Raw genomic sequence first — 18388 nt, 5'->3', positions numbered from 1 at the left:
AGCCTGAAAACATCAGTTTCCTACCAAGAAGCAAAAATCAAACTGGCTTCAGACTTCTCCTCTACAACACTGGGTTCCAAAAGATGAGGATGTGGCATCCGTGGGGTCTTGAGGGAGAGCTGGCACAAACGTCCCAGAGCTGCCGTCTCCAGAAGCAGCTGAAACAGCCTCAGATCCAGCAAACTCTTGTCTTGAAAAATCTATCAGAGTACACCCCCTTATCAAAGGGATGCGTGGCTGCAGGGGTTGTGGTGTAAGGCAATTTAGAAATCTTACTCCGTGCAGACCCTAAACTTGGGAGGCTGCTGGTCACACCCTGGGAGGACCTCAGCCAGCGGGAAGCCCTGTGCCTCCTCTCTGCTCCATCTCTAATGCCAAGAAACATTTTATGCATAAAATTACGTTATTTCCAATTTGTTAAATTGTATCTATTAAGTCCATAAAGAGACCAAGAAAATGTATAAAAACATTGATGACTTCACGGTGGTATTATAATTAAGTTTTAAACAAAACATGTTGTCTAAATTTTCCAGACTGAAAAAATACTCCTTTTAGCAAGAAAGGTGCTTTTAAAGTCACCATAAACAATTATATATCCATCCTACGAACGTGGCCTTAAAATAAAAAGTGAAGAGCAAAAACAGCAGAAGGAAGTGCATGAATATGTTGATAACGTTTATCTCTGAATGGGGGGGGGCTGTTTTGACTTCCATTTCCTTATGTTTGAAGTGTCACCTCTGTAATGTAATAATAGAGCAAACACCATAGTTGAGGAAACACTGCTGCCCACTAGGACATAAACCAAGTCTCCAAAATGCTGCGACCCCAACCTCTGATTTTATCTTTTAAATCAGCTAGGTTTTCTCCCCTAAAAAGAAGCATATTGTATCATTACTCTTTAAAGTTAGGTGACTTAACAGGCATACAGACTAAAACACCTTCTGGAAAGGTGATGTGTCAAGTTTAACTAAGATTTGTTTTGTTCTGAAAAGAGCAGGGGCACGTTCCCAGGTGAGGGGACTCCAGGAAACACTGGCTGTGTCCGATGGGCCCTCACCTGGAGAAACAAGCGCTCGACGCCTCCACTCTCCACCCGGACTCAGCAGGAAAGGGGTGCAGAGCTGAAGACAGACTCGTCTATAGAAACCCCAAGGGCTGTTTCCGGGAGCTACTCACTGTCCCGTGCCGCTGCACCCTGCTCCCCTGTGCAGGTACCGGAGCTGCTGTCCAGGCTTCCCCAGGCTCTCCACGCCTCCTTCCACCCCACGTCAACCTGCACCACCCAACTCCCCACCGTCTCTTACTGACCACCGGCCTCAACTCCCGCATAGCCTGGAAACTGCAAAGCTGCCTGGCAGCAAGAGGGGACGGGCAGCGAACGCACCAGCCAGGTGGCACCTGCTCCCACCAGACTGCAGGGTCACAGCGCCTGCCTCATGGAGCCGTTGTTATGCACAACTACACTGGGAAATCAATGCAGCTTTAGCTTTCCTTTGGTGCTAAATTAACTTTATAACACTTGGTTATAACATACATTAATTTTTACAGCAATTACTAAAATAACAACTCATAATGCATTCATTTACCATATTCAGAAAAGCAACTGAAAAACCAAACACACAGTAGAATTTTATAGGACTGTAGTAGTTTTTGTTAGGTTGTCAAATTATTTTAAGCTCAAAATTAAAGTAATTAAATCTGTGACTCTCAACTGGGGGAGGTGGGCACACACAGAGAGGGGAACTTAAAATACTTTTTTTCTTCCAAACCTCACACAGACCCACTCGGCTGGTCATTTCCATTGCTGGAATTATGTCCTGTTCCTTAGGTTAAAAACAACTGCCTTTATGCCTATTAAAAATAATGTTTCTTCCTTTCCTGAGTGATTGTGAAATGAGCCATGGTGGCAAGGTAGGCACGAACAGAGGGAAACTGAGTCCATGTCCACATTTGATGGTGGGCAAGAACAGAAGGAAATTGGGCCCACACCCACATTTGATGGTGGGTGAGAACAGAAGGTAACTAGGTCCACATCTATATTTGATGGTGGGCAAGAACAGAGGGAAACTGAATCCGTGCCCACATTTGATGGTGGGCAAGAACAGAGGGAAAGTGTGTCCAAGTCCACATTTGATGGTTAGCAAGAACAGGGGGAAGCTGGGTCCACGTCCACATTTGATGGTGGGAGAGAACGGGGGAAACAGGGTCCACATCCACGTTTGATGATGGGCGAGAACACGGGGAAACTGGGTCAACGTCCACATTTGATGATGGGCGAGACCAGGGGGAAACTGAGTCCACGTCCACATTTGATGGTGGGAGAGAACAGGGGAAAACTCGGTCCACGTCCACATTTGATGGTGGCTTTTAATGCACTGCAGCCTGTGTCCCCTTGACCTTCACGAATTTTCAGGTAATAAGAAAGCAATTTTTCTTACTGGAAAGGAGAAAACTAAGTGGCTGCAAAGTAATATAATTTCCTTAAAGCAAAACAACAGAGAACCAACTTTGACTTTTTCCACATTACCCAGTAATTCTAAGACTAAGGGTTTTGTCATGTTACAGCAAATGCCGTTCATTAGGGGGAAAATGGAAGTCAGAACAGTGTGTGCTATTCAAATTCTCAATGAATAATTAACTCAAATGCGTTCAGAGTGCTACAAAATGAAATTAATTTGTTTTTAGTTTAACCCCAAATCCCCAATCCCTTGCCAAATGATCCGCTATGTATCCTACATAAAGACAGGGTCTTTCTGGCAGAAAACCATTAAAAGTTTTTATTTGCAGTAAGAGAAGCATGCCTTCTTATCAAACAGGTGCATGGCCCCCTTGCGGGGGGGTCACCCATCACCTGCATCCCCGTGTGTCACGGTGTTGCCGCACACCATTAACGCATCAAAATGGAAAAGGAAATGTAAGCAGTGTTTGCTGTCCAAAGTTCACGTCAACAACTCCTTATTATGAAGGCACTTCTGAGCCTTTCCTCCTGCATCTGGGAGCTGCCAGCAACCCAGTTCCAGGAGAGAAAATAGCTCGACACCTCCTGCAGCCCATGGAGTCCTCTTGTTGGGACAAGGTCCCCCCAGGAGAGAGGAGCCCCCAGCAGGGTCAACACTGGAGGTCCTGGGGGTGGGTGGTGCTGGGGAGGCCATGCGGGGAGGGCTGTTCCCTGTTCCCTTCCCCTCAGGAGACAGCTGGCCCAAGGTGACACAGGACCGGATGGGATTTCAGGGTCAGGGACCACGGAGCCCGGGGCTGTGGACCACACCAGCCCACGGCCACTGTATGCCCCAGACCAACACGAGAAGAGTGCAGACCAACAACATCTTCGTCTACGGTAGGTGTCACGGTTATCGTTCCTAAGAGAGTCCACGGCCACTTCTACCAGGTGCCCTCCATTCTTCCCCTGCCCCAGCTGGTCCCCCTGTGACAGCCGTGTCTCTGAGAACGGGGTGTGGAGCCAGGGGGAAAACACAAAATAAACCACCTGCTACTAGAAACAGCCTCGCTGTCCTCAGGGAGCCGGTCCCGGGGCCAGCCTCGCTGTCCTCAAGGAGTCGATCCCGGGGCCAGCCTCGCTGGACTCAGGGAGTCGGTTCCAGGACCCCATGGACACCAAATCCAGGCACATTCAAGCCCCACAGGTGGACCTGCCGAACCTGCGTGTACAAAGAGTCGGCCCTCCGACACGCGTTTCACATGGCAGGAACGCTGTATTTTCTGCGTGTACAAAGAATCAGCCCGCCAACATGCGTTTCACGTGGCAGAACACTGTATTTTCTCCCTGAGTTTGGTTGAAAAAATCCACCTATAAGTTGACCCGCAAAGCTCAAGCTTGTGTTGGACAAGAGTCAACTGTATGCAATTGACACTGATTCCTACCAACAATATCCAAATCTTATCATGACCAGCTCGATAAAGAGAATGAGCAAAATTTAAAAACTAAAGCAGAGTGTTTTCCTGCGAGTTGGCGCACTGCGTAAGACCTGTGGGAAAGACAACACTGGCTGCTGACCAAACTCCATCGGCCTCTTCCTCCGTCCTGAGGGCATCTTCCTCCATCCTGACAGCAGCCTGGGCTTACCTCAGTCCCAGGGCGGGGGAGGAGGACGCACTGTGCACCCTCCCAGCTCTCCTCCGCCCCTTCCCTCAGGCTGGCCCAAGAGCAGCCTGGACAGTCAGGTGCTCAGGACACCGAGCTGCCCCTCCTCGGCCCACAGCCTCAGGCCACCTGTCTCATCTGTGACTGAGAAACAGCTGCAGCTGGAGGCGGGAGGCGGGACATGCTGGGATCTACCCATGGCCAGGCCGAGCTGCTCTGATCACTCAAGCTTCACTTTCATCACTTGCTCTACCAAATAAACAAGAATAAAGTACGCCACGTCCTCCTTTGCACACACTCCCAAGCCTCCCATCCCACTTCCCAGCGCTGACCCCATAAGAACACTTTCTGCGCCTTTCCAGGTATTTTCTATCCTCCTCAAGCACAGAGCCACATTCAGAGTGAATTTTTTCTTTTTTTTAACAGAAATGGCACCAGGGCAGATAATGTTTTTTTGTACCATTTCTTTAGTTTCTTGGGCATTTTCCGCACCAGGACAGATGGTGCCATCTGTCCTTCCTCCCCACCGAAAGCTGCCTCATAGCAGCCACACACAGAGCCGTAAGCCCTCGAAAGACTGTGGGTGTCTCGGGGTGCCCCACGTCCCCAAAGACCAAGGGGTCACAGATCCACACTGTCCAACAACACTTCAGACATGGCCTCGAGCCTGGGAACCCTGCTGGCCAGCCCAGGCCAGCAACAGAATAGAGGTGTGAGAGGTAACATTTGCACTTCTTAAAAAAAAAAAAAAAAAAAAAGGCAGATATTCAGTGCCACATTTAAAATGATCATGGTGGCCAGGCACAGTGGCTCATGTGTGTAATGTAAGCACTTTGGGAGGCCAAGGTTGGCAGATCACTTGAGGTCAGGAGTTCAAGACCAGCCTGGCCAACACGGTGAGACCCCTGTCTCTACTAAAAATACAAAAATTAGCTGGGCATGGTGGCAGGCACATGTAATCCCAGCTACTTGGGAGGCTGAGACACAAGATTCTCTTGAACCCTGGAAGCAGAGGTTACAGTGAACTGAAATTATGCCACTGCAATCCAGCCTGGGTGACAGAGCAAGACTCTGTCTCAAAAATAAAAATAATAAATAATAACAAAAGAAAAAATATATATGCATTCCTAGTCCCTTGGAGCTGCAGCAACAAAGCTGGTGATATATTTTGGGTGTTTCTAATCAATGTTTTCCATGAGCTACACTGCAAGTCTCAACCTTGACCCTGCTACAGTAATCATCTATTACAAATTAAAACAAGAGCCATAACTCTGTCTCCTACTAAAATATTCTAATTGAGACATGTTAACAGAATACATTTCTTTGGGTGAGAAAGTATCCACCAGGGTGGGGAACAGACGGCCCACCGATTGTGCTGTGGCCCTAACCACCAAGGACTCATGGATCATCCACAGCAAGGCTGGTGACTCAAAAAGAACACTAAATTGCTCTTTGACATTAATTCTTAAACCTTGAGAAACCAAAGTTCTCTTTGTAACAGACTTAAAAAAGGATGAAGTCAGAAGTAGCTCAGCAGAGATGCACCAACTCTTACCTGGGAGAGACACTCCTTGCTAATCACGTCTGGATTAACGGATGTGCTAAAAGCATCTCTTCCAACAGAGACACAGACTGCAAACAGGAATGCCATGAACACCTTCCCCAGATAACCCAGTCCTCACCCATCCACCCCTCAGGAGGTCCCCAGACAAGTCCAATAAGGAAATGACCCCACAGCAGATTCAGGTGCAGGCAGTGAGGGTAGTGGCGTCAGGGAATTCCGCCGTAAACCTTGGCAGCACGCAGGGAGGTGTACCTAGCTGGACAGGTGAAGTCAAAAGTGCAGGATGATCTGGCCATTCCAAATATGCAGGGCATTCCAATTTTGTTAAAATGAAACCCAGCCTTTGAAAAGGCCCGGACTTCCCACAATGGGTGGTATTTATAGTGTGGAGGGCACTGTAGAGAAGTTATCAGAGGGTTCATGACGGCAAGATCCACGGAGGCTCTGCCATGTGCCAGGCATGAGACAACTATTTACATAAAACACCTCATTTCACCCTACACAGAGTCCACAGACTGCTCCACAGTCTCCCAGGTAAGAGTTGGTGCATCTCTGCTGAGCTACTTCTGACTTCATCCTTTCTCAACTGCTTCATGTTTCACCCTACACAGAGTCCACAGACTGCTCCACATTTCACCCTACACAGAGTCCACAGACTGCTCCACATTTCACCCTACACAGAGTCCACAGACTGCCCCACATTTCACCCTACAGAGTCCACAGACTGCCCCACATTTCACCCTACACAGAGTCCACAGACTGCCCCACATTTCACTCTACACAGAGTCCACAGACTGCCCCACATTTCACCCTACACAGAGTCCACAGACTGCTCCACATTTCACCCTACACAGAGTCCACAGACTGCCCCACATTTCACCCTACACAGAGTACAGAGACTGCTTCACAGAATACTACCAAAGGGGACCATCAAATGATCCCCAAGAAGTAATGAGCGCCTTAAAAGTAAGAAAGCCAACCTCCTCCCCCTCTCTTAACTCCCTCTCCTCATTTCCGCAGAACCAAAGAAATATGAAGGGCCAGTGACGCCCCACTGAAGAACGCTCTCCTGGTGGTTACACTCTGTACATAGGGAGCACAACCCTGCTCCGTGCTGCATGAGGCTACTATTCTATACTACACTAGTACGATCTGTTTGTTCTATTCGATACTATTCCATTCTCTATGATAGAATACTACAGCTTCACTCCATACTATAAAATACTGTACTATCTGTTCTATTCTATTCTATTTTCTTCTATACAGAAAGGAGTTAGCCAGCTTGCTGTAGGCAGACAGTAAGGGAAGGGTCCCAGAGAGCCTCCAGTCCATGTTTTGTGCAGATAGGGGGACTTGCACGGGGGGCTCGCCTAAACATGCTCACAGCAGACTAAGGGTCCCCATGCACACGAGGGAATGGGGTGAATATTTGCTCCTTAGACAGCGAGCCCAGCCCCATCAGCTTCTACATAAAAGCCCTTGTAGTCAACTGGGAAGGGGGCGACGAACAATCTACTCTCAGGACCCCTCTTTTCGCTGAGAGCTTAACTTTTAGCTTAACGAGTTCCACTGCACTCACTCTTCGATGTCCCCGTGCCTGTTTCTTCCTGGTCATTAGACAAGAACCTGGACCCAGCTGAGCTAAAGAGCAAAACTCCTGCATCAGTGCTACAGAACACTATCCTCTCTGTTCTGTGCCATGCGACTCTACTATTCCACACCACACTACGTAATATTAATACTATGCTGTGTGTTCTAATCTAGATTGTATTATGCTATGCAATACTACGTCATTAGTTCAACTGAATACTCTACAATACTATCCCACTTGTTCTATTCTAGACCATGTAATACGATTTTTCCTATTGTATACTATACTACATAATGTTACACTGTTTCTTCTATTCTATGCTACCCTATATAACATTATGCTATTTGTTCTATTCTGCGCTACTCTATATAATTCTATTCTGTTTGTTCCATTCTATACAATACCTTGCATCATTTTACCATGTTCCACGATACAAGAGTAGAGTCAGTTATACTTTCATAATCTCTTTTCCAAGCTCTTACCCAGTAAGAAATGTGATGTTTTACTATGCCTCACATAAATGCACATTTCATGATAATCAATGCCATTTCCTATGGTTGTAGGATTCTGTCTCTATGATTCTACTGATACGGCTTCTTTGGGCTTTTCTTTAAGTCCTTTGCAGTGTCTGGTTTCCTAGTGAAAAGATGACTAAGGTCCCGATAAGATCCTACAAAACCAGCATTCACACAGGCTCACCTGTGTGCACTCTGCTGGACTCCGTGTTGAAGGAGTGACAGGAAGACAGACGGCTGTCGGTGGATGGAAGGCAACAAGCACAGAATAGATTCCAGAACTGAGACAGGTACCAAGGCTCTGGCACAGCTGAGGGTCAATCCCAATTCTAGCCTCTCACAGAAAGGCAGAGGAGACTTAGCACAAAGAGCACGGAACTTTGCTTTAATAAAGCAAATGCTTACCATCCACTGTGAGGAGCTCAAGGAGAAATGGCAGTAGGCTCTACTAATAACTACTGCTTTAAAAAATGGAAGGGAGAGGGTACATTTTCACATGGGCCATGTGGAAAGTTGGCTGAACCTGCCGCTGGACCTGCCCCTGGACCTGCCGCTGGACCTCTTCCTGGACCTGATGCTGGACCTACCGCTGGACCTGATGCTGGACCTGACGCTGGACCTGCCCTTGGACCTGCCACTCGGTCTGCTATTGGACTGCTAACAAATGCTGCAGATTTTTATGGAGAGAAAAGTACAATGCGTCTGAGAGCAGCTGTCTGTCCCAGCTCTGGGAAGCCGGCACAAAAAGGAAGCAGCAGAGACGCTGGTATCATTCAGTGGGCAGAGTCAATGACCCTCCTCTGAGTCCAGCAAAGCTCAACCTGCATGTCTGCAACTAGAAATACCAATCATAAGCCAGACCTCCTGGCAAATACCATTGACCCGCTGTAATTCTGTGTGGTGTATTATGTCCCATGTACAGGAAATCATTCACAAAGCCTTTAACCAGGAAGTACTAACATGACTTTTAATGCAATATAACAGCTTTGCACCCATTTAACATATATTTAACCCCAGTGGTATATTTAAATATATATTTTATAGAACATCAGGCATGTTTACCTAATGGCTCGAACTTTCACAATGTCTCTCTCCCTGAGAGGACAGCGGAGGATCCCATGCACTGTCTCCAGGAACATGCCCCTCCCAGAGAGGATTCACAAATCAAATGTGCACATGCATGCATGCACAGACACATATCACACACACACATACACATGGACACGCACACCTACATGCAATACATACATTCACACATGCACACACATTCACATAATCACATAATACCACCACATAACACATGCATACACATACACACAACACTCAAACACACACGCACAAACATACAACACTCAAACACACACGCACAAGCATACACACAACACTCAAACACACATGCATATACGTACACATTCTGACACACATACATATGTAAATGCGTAGACATAACATGCACAAATATACATGTATAACTATATACACATGAGCATCCATTCATGCCTACTTGCACATATGTGCAGTCGTGCCTAAACATGTAACACATGCACACACATACATGCAACACAAATACACATGCACACATATACACATGCATGCACATGTACATTACACGCAAAGGCACACATACATGCACAACACATATACATGCAATATACACTTTCATACACATAAATGCAAACACACATACTTATATACATCCCTCAAAGACCCCATTATTCAATTCTAAACAAAGTGGTTTATCCCCCAAATGTACCTTCCCGTAATTAACAAGCTCTACTGCACATTTCTTGTTTCAAATAATGAGGTCTCACACACAGCACACACACATTTATACTCCAATACGTGTGAACATATAAATAGAAATAGGCACATGGGCACGAAGACCCTCTTCTGTAAAGGTATTCTCAAACTTGAACTGAACGAATTCTGCTAATTATAGTCAGAGTCAGCAAAGATATATATTTGACCTCGGAATGAATATACTCGTTCTTTTCGTTACCCCTGGCAACAGCAAGAATGTAAAACAGAGTTGTGCGATACCATGTCACTTATTCAATCCCACTTCCTGGGATCTGACCCACTTGGAATAGCGTTTCTGTCTGAGTGATTTCCTTCTGACTGAAATCATGAGATAATTCCTTCTCTTCCTGCTTTCTCTTTCCCAGGCCTTTTCACTGCCCTTTCATCATCTCGGAAACTAAATCATACTTGTCAAAATGGAACGCAAAGAAACAGCCTTAGGAGAGAATCCCACAATGGAATGGACCCAAGAGAGGAAAAAATATTCTTTTTGAAAATGTACAAAAGGAAAAGTCAAGAGGCCTGGGTTCCCTCTCATGACAGAAACAGACGTCAGCATAGCAGGTCGCTCAGCACAGTTCAGCTCTGTGTATGAAACAGAGATTCTAGTCCTTGTCCCTGTTTCAAGTTCTGTGTATGAAACAGATTCTAGCCCTTGTCCCTGTTTCATGATGTTGCAGTGAAGGTAACAAAACAGACAAAGGGCACAGGCTGCAGAAAAGGATTTTAAAAGGATGACTTTTAAAATGTGAGCCTGCTTTTCAAGGGCACAATGAGGACATTTTCAAGTATATTAAAGCTGATTTATAAGAGATGGGTATAAAGACTCTACAAGGTCATTAGACTTTAGACTTACAAAGAAAACAAATCACATTCTCCTAGCATCACCAGTCAGGTGTTCCACAAATACTAAGAATAGCCACTGCAACGGGGTCCACTATGAGGGGTCAAAACATAACCCATGAAGCATGGCCGAGAGCTCCTATAACCTGATTTCTAGGAATCTAATTTTAAACATCCTCACAGCTAGCACATCACAAAACTACAGAGCTCCAAATGCTGTAACACAAGTGCTAACAACACCTAGCCAAAAATATACGAGGCATTTCAGGCAAAAATCCCAGAATCAGAAGAACACAAGTTTTCTAAGTTCTTCAAAAGCCGGTGCTGGTTGAGGCTCTTCTGCAGACTTCAACAAAAGACACGCTAGAATTAGCCATTGACGGTAACCCTGAGTCAACACGCACAGTGTTCGGAAAAGCACAAGGCCTGCTCCGGCTTGAGACCCTGGGAACTTTCTCTGGACCGCACCGAGTGGACGACTTTGAGAACTCAAAATAACCAACAACCAGTCCATGAACAGGGAAAGAAGACTGCAGCCTCCCTGGGGACCTGGCTCCATGCCTGCCACCTTTCTTCCGGATACCTTTGCCCTTCCTGGCTCCCTCCTCCACCTGGAGATGCTCTGGGTTCAGGCCCCTCTCCAGTTGTGTCTCGGTCCACAGCTGGCTACCTGTGTGAAGCACCAGGCCTTGAAGGACCATCTCCACCTGCTTCCTGCACTCACTTCCCACCCAGTTCCACCATGACACCCAGGCTCTGGCTGCTCTCAGGGATCAGGGCCGCCAGGCTCCCCTCACAGGCTCCAACTGGAGTCCTGCCCCCTGGTTTTCAGCAACACTTGGGACTTTCTCCTGGAAACTCTCGGCTCTGGGCTTTCGTGAACTGCGCCATCCAGCTCTTCTCTGGACTCTAAGCAGGGCCTTCTCTGGGTCTTCCAACCCTTCCTCCATTTCCAAATGTGGGCTTTCCTTTGGCCTCCTCTCTCCAGACATGCACGCCTCACACGCTGGCTACTTGACGTGCACTTCTACCTAAGAGGCTCCCAAATGCTCCCTGCTCCAGATTTCCCCCAAGCCTCCTCCTGTATTTCCAAACTTGCAGCTTGCAGTGGTGTCTCTAAGTATCTCTGAGTCAGGTCCACACTTGCTTCTCCTGATTTCCGGCAAAGCGCAACGGCGACCTCGGGGTGCAGACTCGCAGCTTTATCCGCCTTCCTGTACTCCCTCTTCCCCTCCTGACCCAGGCACCGAATTGCTCAGCTCACTGGCTGCCTTCTCTCCTCCTCCGGCCACAGCGAGTGCCCTGCATGAGCCTGCCCTGTCACCCCCCGGCTCCACGGCATGCCGCACATCAGAGACACGATTCTCTCCGAAACCCTCAGTGGTTCCCTAGTATCCCACAGGTAAGGACTTCCACATTCTGGCCCCAATCTAACTTTCTGGCCTCAGATATGCACATGCATATTTTATCTATGCAAAGAGAGTACAGGTCTCACACCCGCTCTCATTCCTGGGCTCCTAGTTCCTCTTAAAGGTGCTGTATGAGGTACCTATGCACTTTCCAAACACTAACTGAATATGCGCTTGGAGAACACTTACTTGATAATTTTGTGGCATTGTCGGATAACGTGGACAAAGTGAGAACTACGCAGGTGTGTGGATGCTGCCTTGCCCAGACCTCACTTACCCAGACACTCCCAGATGCTCAAGGTGACCCGCCCTATTGGTGCACAGGCAGGCACAGGCTGCACCCCCACAGCTGGGCCCCACGAGCTGAACTATAATTACGAAGCTGCTGTTTGCTCCTAAATCTGTTTATGCTGGTGCATTTCTTACACATTACTGAAACCAATAAAGTATGACTCCAAAGAGTCAATAATTGTATGAAAACTAAGTTGGATGCCTTTCAAAGACTTAATATAGGGGAATTTTTTTTTCATTTTAATCTTTTTAAAATTGCTATCAAATTAGGTGTGAGCAAAAAATATATACAATGTTTGAGGAAATAATTTTTAACGGTTTCATATCTAACATACCTTGCTTCTCTTGTGTTGCCTATTCTCTTCTAGAAGAATAAAAACTGTGGCAGGCCTGCGATGGCTGTGGTTGAGGAAAGAGGCCACAGCCACAGCCAGCAGAACCATGCTCAGCAGCAGCCTAGCCCCGCGTGGAAGAGGCGTGAACACCCTCGGGAGAGGTGGATGTGCACTAACGGTTCCCAGCTCTGACCTCTTTGATTAACTGAATGCAGTGATTGGTTTTATCTGAACGTCAGACAAAAGGGTGTCTACGTCCAGGAAAGACTCTAAACACTCTGGACGCTGCTGGGGCAGATGGTGACCTTGACCCAGTGATACCACTCTCCAGTGGGCAGCCAACCCAGTCTCCTAATCGTAAAGGACATTCATCGCAACACTACGAAAAAGAAACACTACTGTTCTGACCCAGAAAAGTGAAATGTAAAACATAAAATGCACAGGTTCTAACTAAGAGGCAGACAGACCGGGCACGGTGGCTCACGCCTGTAATCCCAACCCCTTGGAAGGCCAAGGCGGGTGGATCACTTGAGGTCACGAGTTCGAGACCAGCCTGGTCAACATGGTGAAACCCCATCTCTACTAAAAATGCAAAAATTACCCAGATGTGGTGGCGGGCACCTGTAATCCCAGCTACCTAGGAGGCTGAAGCAGGAGAATTGCTTGAACCTGGGAGGTGGAGGTTGCAGTGAGCCAAGATCACACCACCGCACTCTAGCCTGGGCAACTCCTTCTCAAAAAAACATAACGTAAAATAAAATAAAAGGCAGACAAACAAAGGAGATTTCCTCTGATCTTAAAAACAGAAGTATTTGTTTCACAGCGTGGATAATTGAAGATCTGCATAGAAATCACCTAGGGTCCCGCCCTCCCTCACAACAGACTGGGATAGAGGGAAGGAGGGCAGGAGGTGGGCCCCTTGTCCACGAAAGCCTCCTCCCACCCCATCCCCTTCCTCAGGAGGGCGGCCTGCCCAGTGCAGGCTCCCTTCTCCCCAGGTAAGACCCTGGCGTCTCTACAGGAACACCCACCTCCCTTCCCTGCAATCCACTCCAGCTGCTCACGGCCAGTCAAGGGGGGGCGCTCTTCAGAGAGGAGCAAACGGTTTGGAGGACAGCCTGAACTCCAACGTCCCAGGTGTGGCTTGCCAGGAAGCACAGAGGAAGGATGCAGGTCCCGAGAAGGAGGAGGCGCAGGAGGACGATGAGAGAGAAGAGAGAGAGACAAGAGAGGCAGACTGCCCAGCGGGGGGCTGAGCACAGGACCTGGCTGAGGTCTCCTGGGGAGGGGCAGAGGCAAACAGGCTGCTGCTTCTAGGCTGCTCGGGAAGATACAAGCTCGAAGGGGCTGCAAGGCAGGACTCACTGAGGAGCAGTCATGTGGATGCCCCGCCTCTCACATGGCACACACTGACAACATGCAACTCACATGCAACACAACACAACACGCATGTACAATGTGCTTATACAACACTGACAACACACACTGCACACAAACACACACAACCTATACAACACATACCCAATACATGCAACTCACAACACAATGTGCATTTATAACACACTCATACGACACATAACCAATACATGCAACTCACAACACAACATGTGCGTACAACACACTCATACACACATACAGCACACGTAAGTTACATACAACACAACACGCATGAACAATGCACTCATACAGCACACACAACACACAACTCACATACAACATGCACATGCAACACACTCATACAACACACAACACTCATACAACACACAACACACGTAACTCACAACACAACATGCACACACAACACTCATACAACATACATACAATACATGCAACTCACAACATACACATACAACACACTCATACAGCTCACGTACAACACATGCAACTCACGTTCAACACAACATGCACGTACAACACACTCGTACAACACAACACTCATACAATGTACACACAATACATGCAACTCACAACACAACATACACATACAATACACTCATACAACACATACAACACATGCAACTCACGCACAACACAGCATGCACGTACAACACTCATACAACATATAACACATACAACATACACACAACACACGCAACTCAACACAAATACATGTACAATTCACTCACAACACACAACACTCATACAACACACAACACATGCAACACATAAACACATGTACAACACACTGATACAACACACAACACTCATACATCACACACAATACATGCAACTCATATACGACATACACATACACACATACAACACACAACACTCATACAATATACAAAGCATGCAACTCACAAATACACGTACAACACACTCATACAACACACAACACTCAAACATACAATAAGTGCAACTCAACACAATATGCACATACAACACACATACAACCCCTGCAACTCACATACAACACAACACACTCATACAACACATTCATACAACACACACTATACAGATTCTAAGTATGAAATAGAAAACAGCACACGCACAGTTTCTAAATTTGATGAAAGCTTTTTTCAAGAAAGTCGTCCAACATTCAAACTGGTACCATGTCCTCATTTTCAGCTGCTGTTCAGATTCAAGCATTTTTATCATCTACTCTATGAATTATAATAATACAGCATAAACCCATTTTTCATTTTACACCCACTTTGCTGTGGGGTGCTCCAAAACAGGGGCCAGGAGCCTCAGAGTCGTCCCTCGGAACAAAACACAACCGACACTCAGAGGCCAGGAAGGGAACTCGGGGTGGTGACACACACTCTCTCATCTGCAGAGTTCTGCTTCAAATACTTTACACGTAACCAGGGCTGGAACGGGTTGGTGAGGGTACAGACATGGCAAACTGAGAAGAAACTGGCAGGTGGAGAAAGATCAGTCAAAATCCAAGGAAAAATGCTGAACATTTTCCACAAATAGTTCACACAACAGATGATACTCAGGCTACTGAAAGTTTATTGAGAGGGGTCTTGCTCCAAAGAAAAAGTTCTCTCCCAAAGTTATCAAAGTTTCACAGCAGGCACCTGCCCCCAACACACCATCTTCCGAGGGCCTAGGAGTCAAAAAGAAGGTAAGACAGTAGTAAGGGTACAGGGGGAGGAGAGCGGGAGGGGACCGAGAACTCGGAACCAAGAGATGGGCGGACACTGAATGCCTGACTCCAAGGTTATCACCTCAGAAAACAAGTCTGTTTAAGTCCGTAGTAACAGTGTTAGTACTTTCACTGAACCTGCACTCAACACTGGAGAACCTCCCTGTGTTATGAAGACGATCTGAAAAATAACATTAATTCACAACGTAGAGTGATGATTCAGCCACAGAAAATAAAACTGACATAATCCACTACAAGTCACACTATGTCTTTCTTTAAGACTGGTTTATGATGCAGAAAAGAGGCAGTTTGAGATCTAAAATACTTAAACTGGCAAACACCTTGTTTCCCTGAATTCTCACAACCGTGGCATCAGCTAGAGTAAGACAGAGTGGTTTTCAGAGCTTCCAGAACAGCAGAACAGATCAATCATAAATATGCAAAAGTGATCTGAAAATAGAATTAATTAATATTCCACGTTTTGGCTTAAACTAGTCATGTGATTTCCAATAAGTGGGAAACATTCACACCAATTTTTATAAGAAAGTTCAATGTGAACACATAGTACAGAACATTGCCTTTGTTTTGGAATTTATTTATTTAATATGACAATTTCATTTGTATTTAGTTATTCCTGATGTTGAATGCTCATCTTTATTAATGATGAGCTACCCATTTTCTGACTGAGGAAACAGAAAATTGTCACTGCCTAACAGCAATACTCAAAACAGCCTGTATGAAAGGAAAAGGTATATCTGTGTGCACACAGATGCATACACATGCATACACGTACCTATACATGTACACACGTGTGTACATATGTGCATACACATACACACATACACGTGTATGCACGTGCACACGTGCATGCACATGTACACGTGTGTGCATGAGCGCACATGCATGCACACATACGCACATACATGCATACACACGCATATGCACATACACGTACACTCATATACACACATACATATACACACGTACACATGCACACACATACATGCATATACACGTGCACATGGACACGTGGACACGCACATACACACGCATACACACATGCACACACATGCATGCGTACATGCATACGTAAGTATCATCTCAGGTACGTGGATTCAAAATTCTGATGCAAACGAATAATTACAAAACAGGGTAGGGTGTCAACAAGTGAGAATTGAGATGAAAGTTCTGATATGTTCCAGAGACAATACGGGAGGTCGTCACATCACATAAATATCTTACCCATTTTAAACGTGACAATTCCTGCCAACATCGGCCTGGATTAAGATGATTTCATTGACATAAGGAACAGAAAATATAATATTTATTCTAATGAGATTCTGTAATCATTACATTATTTTCACAATTATAAGTAATCACTAAATAACTTCCTCCCAAGGATCTAAAAATAAAAATAAGATAACAAAAGAAGGTCACAGTCCTGACAGCTTTATCATGCAAATCACAACTGTGAAAATTAAGCATGTTTTTGAGACTATGCCCTCCTCAAATATCCTTCCTGGAATTTTGTACCAGTAATGGCTGGTAATTCATTGTTATACCAGCTGGAAAGTATATCATTTGGGGTATGTGAAGTAAACATGTAAAGAGAAATGACCACACACACCTGAAACCAGGCCTCATTTCACAACTGTTTCCTACTTTCGATTTGCTTAGTTTACTTCATGAGGTATCTCGAGGAGAGAAAGCAGAGCTGGGATCTGCCCTGAGGCTGCTTCGGGAAGAGCTGGGTGGGCACCAAGACCCTCAGGCCGAGGGCTGAGCTGCGTGGCTATGACCCCATCACTGCAGCTCCCCAAGCGTGTGTCCCTGTGTGTCACGCAAACCCCTGCCACACAGGTGACACACGCCACACGCCTGACACAGGCTCAGCACACAGGGAGCTGCAGGGGCCTTTGAAAGCAGTATGCTGAGAATAGATAGGGCTCAAGGACAGTATCTCCAATTGAACTTTTAATGAACTCCCGTAGGCGCCAAGAAGGCGGGCAGATAAGGAAGAGCATAGAAACAAAGAACTGAGTAGAAGGTTACATCTGGGAAAAGAAAGTTTGTTTTGCATTGCATTCTTTCTGCTGACGTGGGGTTTATGGAGTATAAATAAAGTGAGGCGGAGGCTCTGAGCGCGGCCGCCATGTTCTCTGTGTGTCTTTGTCTTTTGTGTGTTCTTTCATTCTCCACCACCCCCGGCACGGACCCCAACAAGTGGCGCAGCGAGCAGGGTCAGCACGGGTGAGTAGGGGAGAACAAGAAGGGGAACCCCCTAGGGGCGGGTAAGGCCCGGATATTGTTAAGGGGAACCTTCTTAAGCTTTCGTTATGGGGAATTCCATCTCTCTGGCCTCAGAATATTTACGGCTGTTTCAAGGACTGTTGCTGTCTATAGGAGTAAAAGTGAAAGAAAAAGACTTTGAAGTGATGGTTTGCCCATGTTGAACAACATTGTTACTGGTTTCAGTATCAGACTAAAGTGCAGCTGAATCGCAGAGAATGGTTACAGGTAGTAAAAACTCTGCTTAGAGCTCTCCAGTTAGGGGATATTATGCCTCTAAAATTGTGGACCTTGTGTGACTCTATCACTCAGACATTAGAGTTACTTGAGACTGATTCAGAGTGTGGTAATGTAGCCACAGGAGGAAAGATATCTGAGGATTTGGAAAAAATAAAAATAAAATAAATCTGAAATGGAGCCCATTTGTGCCAGGATAACAGAGGATGGGGGGGGGGGGTAGCAAAAGGGGGAGAAGAGAAAAAGCCAGCTCTTCCTTCTTCTAAGGGAAATTCTGACATGCAGTGTATTATGGAAATGCTTCAACAAATATTACAG

At 46.2% G+C, this 18388-nt stretch overlaps 1 long non-coding RNA gene across 1 annotated transcript in view; it reads right to left on the bottom strand.

Moving 5' to 3' along the window:
• Positions 1–18388, bottom strand: part of LOC144334907 (uncharacterized) — a 119184-nt gene that overhangs the window by 88922 nt on the left and 11874 nt on the right. The window contains exon 2 of the long non-coding RNA XR_013405162.1: positions 16787–16821. This is a non-coding gene — a long non-coding RNA (uncharacterized LOC144334907). The remainder of the gene's footprint in view (positions 1–16786; positions 16822–18388) is intronic.

Source organism: Macaca mulatta, chromosome 15 (assembly GCF_049350105.2).
Source record: "Macaca mulatta isolate MMU2019108-1 chromosome 15, T2T-MMU8v2.0, whole genome shotgun sequence".
NCBI classification, from domain to species: domain Eukaryota; kingdom Metazoa; phylum Chordata; class Mammalia; order Primates; family Cercopithecidae; genus Macaca; species Macaca mulatta.
This window is presented reverse-complemented; position numbering and strand designations above follow the sequence as displayed.